Here is a 5418-nt window from a genome sequence, read left to right as displayed (position 1 = left end):
GGCATTGGATACATTACTTGTACTGTTTGTTACCTTGTCCCTCATAACCCCCTCCCTCCTCCCCCTTTCCCTTTCCCCCATGAGGTGTTCAGTTCACTTACACCAAACAGTTTTGCACAAACTGCTTTTGTAGTTGTTTTTCTTTTTTTACCCTGTGTCTCTCAATTTTGGTATTCCCTTTCAATTTCCTAGTTCTAATACCAGTATACATGGTTTCCAATATACTCAGATAAGATTACAGAGATAGTGTAGGTACAACCACAAGAAGGTGATACAAGAACATCATCAATAATATAAGCTACAGATACACAGGGGACGTTGAAAGTAGTTACAACTGTGATATAACAATCGTTTCCATAACATGGAGTTCATTTCACTTAGCATCATCTTATGTGTTCATAAGGGTATAGCTATTGGGCTCTTGTGGTCCTCTCTCCCATATTTCTTTAGATGATGGTTTTTGTTGTTGTTCGCTGTCAATCTCTTTAGCCCATGGTATACTGCAGATGGATTTAGGGGGTAGTAATTTTAATGAGGATACAACACAGTGTTGGAGTAGGGGCATTTAGACATGTGAAAAGGGTCAAAGTTCATATACATTGTGTGTAGGGGAGGTATAAGTATATATAAGAATAGGCTGGCCTCGAATTCACAAACCTCCTGTCTCAGCCTCCAGTAGGAGGATTATGAGCTGCCACACGGGGCTCCAATATCCCTTTTGAGGATATGAGGGAGAAAGTAACATCACAAAACACAGAAAGTTGCTTTCGATTTTAAATGACTCACAGACTAATGTACAGAATGAAGACCAAGAATATAATTCTAGGGGCTGGGAATATCGCCTAGCAGTAAGAGTGCTTGCCTCCTATACATGAAGCCTGGGTTCGATTCCTCAGCACCACATAGATAGAAAAAGCCAGAAGTGGCACTGTGGCTCAAGTGGCAGAGTGGCTAGCTTTGAGCAAAAAGAAGCCAGGGACAGTGCTCAGGCCCTGAGTCCAAACTCCAGGACTGGCCAAAAATAAACAAACAAACAAACAAATAAATAAATAAATATAAAGAATATAATTCTAGCTGGGTGCTGATGACTCGTGCCTGTATGTATTCCTAGCTACTCAGTAAATTGAGCTCTGAGATTGCAGTTCAAAGCCAGCTGAGGCAGGAAAATCTGTAAGACTCATCTCTTACTAACCAACAAATATCATTAACCAACAAATATCTGGAAGTGAAGCTGAGGCTCAAATGGTAAAGGACCAGCCTTGAGTGAAAAAAGTAAGAGGCCCTATATCTGAGCCCCCACCCAGTACCAGTACAAGAATAAATTAATTAGTTAATTTAATTCTGAGGGTAACCCAACATTTAAGAACTAAATAAAGAAGAAAGATCCAGAGAAGAAATGATCAGAGAAGTGCAAACTATAGATAAACAGTCTGGGAAATGAGAGAGAAGCTAACATGAAAACAAAAGGTGGACCTTGGCAGTGGGAGGGGGGGAGGATCATTCTTAATCTTTCTAAAATTAGAGAGCAAGCTATATGAACAAAGAAACTTGAAAAAAATGAGGTATAGAGAAGGATTGTTTGAATGAAAGGAAAGTAGGATAAAGGTGGATGAGAACTGAGCACATGTGCAGAAAATAGGAAGCAAGAGAAAAGGGAGATTTAGGAAAGATGACAAATTGGATCCAGTATCTATTTCTATTTCTACTTTGAGTAAAGAAAATGATCTAATAATACCATTAAAAATGTGGATTGTTGAAATTGGTAGACTTTATAGAAATGAGCCTGGTTACCACTTAAATTTTCCAAATTCTATATTCTAAAATATTAAAAATAACCATAAAATTATATTGTTTCTTAATTTATATATCTCTTAGAGTCCCAGGAATCTTTCCTGAGTGGATTACTACATCACTGCAATTTACTGACATTATGATCTCAAACAGTTACATATTCTGCCTCATTAACAGACATTATATGTTTTCTTAAGGGCTAATTTATAGAAATTGTCATAACTATATTCATCCAAGTTCTCTTTCAGGAACAAACTACATGTGAATCAGAAGACTTTTGCATCTGGCTTATTATTTTCCTATTGCTATCTATTAGAGTCTTAGACTTTCTCCTGGTTATCTTAGTTTCATTTCAAACTCTTGAGAAAGAGTTTTTAAATAAGTGAGTTCCTTTGAAGAAGCAAAAGAAAAAATAGAGTAAGATCCTTAGGGAATCTTTTTCAAGTTGGAGAAAAAAATAAGCTATAGTTTCTTTTAAGACAGCTCTTTTTACCAAAAATGATTTTCTTGAAGGTAAACTGCTCGTTTTGATTCTAGCCCCAAGGTTGCTATGAGAAGACCAAGGTTAGAATTGTTTACTGAATGAGTGAAGAAACTAAGAGCAGACCTTGACATTGTTCTGCTGCTAAGCTTGAGTGTACAGGCTGTCTCCTGAAAACCACACGGAGCAGCTTCTTCTCCCCACAATACTTTAAAAAACAACCTAGTCAATAATGAAATTGATTGAAGAACTTTAAATATAGAAAGCTTTGGGACCTTTTGGTCTGCTTAGCCAATAATCACTGAGTACTGAGTATTGATCATGTTAAATACTATTAATAGTGCATAAAAATTAAAGTCTTTAGGAGACAGGGGAAAAATAAGGGAGGAGGTAACAAGTTGGATAAGAAATGTACTTGCCTTACATATAAAACTGTAACCCCTCTGTACTTCACTTTGACAATAAAGAAGAAAAATTTGAAAAAAAAATAGTCTTTTCTCTCAAAGATTTTTTAGGAGCTAATGTCCATCACATAACATAAATTGCTTAATCTTTCTAAGTTCCAGTTGAGATGTGTTGTTAGTTTAAAACATACAAATTTCAAAGACAAACTAGGTAAAAAATTCAATGCATCTTATTAACAACTTCTATATTGGTTACATATTGAAACTAATCTTGTTTAGATATACTGTGTTAAAAATATAAAAATAGCCAGGCACTGGTGGCTCATGCCTGTAATTCTAGCTACTCAGGAGACTGGGATCTGAGGGTTAAAGGTTCAAAGCCAGCCCAGTAGGGAAAGCCTGTAAGACTTTTAACTCAAATTTTCTGGCAAAAAGCCAGAAGTTATGGCTTGACTGATAGAGCTCCACCTTTGGAGCTAAAAAGCTAAGGAACAGTGCCAAAGCCCTAAGTTCAAGTCCCAGTACTGGCACACACACACACACACACACACACACACACACGTACACACAAAAAGCAGAAACAAAGAATTTACTTCTTAGTGTGATTGCTAGTATAAACAAACACTATGTACATTGCTCACACAATTATTCTACTAGAGAGTGTTGGTATAGACACTTCCTTTCACAAAGATGAGAAATAGATTTCAGTGCAGGAAGGAGAAGAAAGTTGGAGCAAGTATAGAGGAACTAGATGCTAGTGGATCCCTGACAATGGGACCTACTCTTATTCTCTTACAGCACAGGCTTTGAAGAAGCATGTTCCAGAAATAGCAGGACCTACCTACATGATCTGAGAACTGAGAGATTCAACATTCTCCTTGATAGAACCTTGAGATTTTGGTAAGCCTCTTAAGAAAAGACTGGGCCAAACAGGGCTATGTATCAACAACAGCTAAGACTTTAACACAGTTCAATAAACCTTCCTGTGATAAAATGTTCTACACCTACCTGTCCAATAGTGGCCTCACTTAGGCCTCATTTAGTGGACTTAGGACTATTGGGTACCTGAAATGTGCCTAATGTAACTCTGTAACTGAGCTTCACTATTATGTAATTTTAATTCACTTAAGTGTAAATAGTCACAGGTCACCAGAAAGGACATATCTTTGAAGTTAGTCATAAAGAAGCTTTGCATATTGAACCTAAAACGGCACTAATTCTAGAACTTTTTCTAAAACTTTTCTAAAACTTTTTCTCTGGTGGTACTGAGGATTGAACTCAGAACCTTATGCTTTCTAGGCACAGATGCTCTGCCTCTTTTTATTCATATTGTTTGGAATAGCATTTCACATTTTTACCCTGACTGGTCTGAACCACTATTCTTCTATTTACTTTTCACACATACCTGGAAGGACAATAATATACCACCACATTCATCTATTAGTTAAGATGGAATCTCAAGCCAGGCACCAGTGTCTCATGCCTGTAATTCCAGCTACTCAGAAGACTGAGATCTGAGTATACTGGTTCAAAGCCAGTCCACAAGATTCGTATCTCCAATTAAGCACAAAAATGTTGGGAATGGAGCAGTACCTCAAGTGATGGGCTGTTAGCCTAGAGAACAAAAACTCAGAGACAGCTCCCAGGCCCTGAGATCAAGATACACACACACACACACACACACACACACACACACACACACACACACACACACACTGCAATCTCACTAAATTTTTGCCCAGGAGCACCCAAACCTCAGTCCAATTGACCTCAATGCCCAGACGTCTCACTATGTAGCCCACGCTAACTTAACTCATTATCTTCCTGCATTTGTTTCTGAGTGCTGAGATTACAAGCATAACTACCAAGTCTGTTGGGCCTAGTTCCTAGAGGTAGAGGAGCATTCTTGACTCCCTTGAAATTCAAGTAGAGACAGTAACAAGTCTATAGGCACTATCCAATGATGATTCAACAGGACTAGCTCTTGTCAATCACGGTAACATATTGAATGGTTAGAAGCCTTAGCAATTGTTCAGAATATATTAAAGGCAATGATGACATTAAAATGTGAATATTCTAAATGTTAACACCAAAGTACATGTATTAATCTGAATGGACTGATGGCCATAAACCATTGGCCCATTGGTCCCATTGGAGATCAACTAAATATCAACTGATTCTAGCATATCATTTCTGCTCTGTTCTATTCTCTCAGTTTGGATCTTCAAATTATTCATAATTTCATGGTGGTAAAATCCAAATGCACAAATGTTGTATATGCCAAGGTAAATGCAGCCATCAGAGATAATGTACACATTGCAAAACAAAGTAGACAATCACAGTGGGATTATTGCATCAGAAGTCTGAGCTAGAATTAGAGCCCATTCTGAGCAAGTCTTGCCTAAATTCAACAAATGCCTCTTGAATAACATCAGTAGAGATTCTTGACTATGACTTATTTCTCATGAAACATTGAGAGCCTTTGATAAATGATAAGGAGGAAACTGAGCTTCATTTCTCCTGTGTTTTCAATAATTGGAATAGCTTTGCGCTTACTATCTATAGATAGCATCAAGCCAGTGTTTTCCTCTGAAAAATTCTAGAATAGCTATATTTAGTATGAAAAGGATAATATAATTAATATCTTCTGCAATCATAAAATGAAACCAGAAGGGAAAAGAAAACTAGTAGGAATTCACAACCTTCGATGGCACCGAATACTCCCCAGGTGGTATCAATTCA

Source organism: Perognathus longimembris, chromosome 8 (assembly GCF_023159225.1).
Source record: "Perognathus longimembris pacificus isolate PPM17 chromosome 8, ASM2315922v1, whole genome shotgun sequence".
In the NCBI taxonomy this organism is placed as follows: Eukaryota; Metazoa; Chordata; class Mammalia; order Rodentia; family Heteromyidae; genus Perognathus; species Perognathus longimembris.
Note: the sequence above shows the minus strand (reverse complement) of the source record.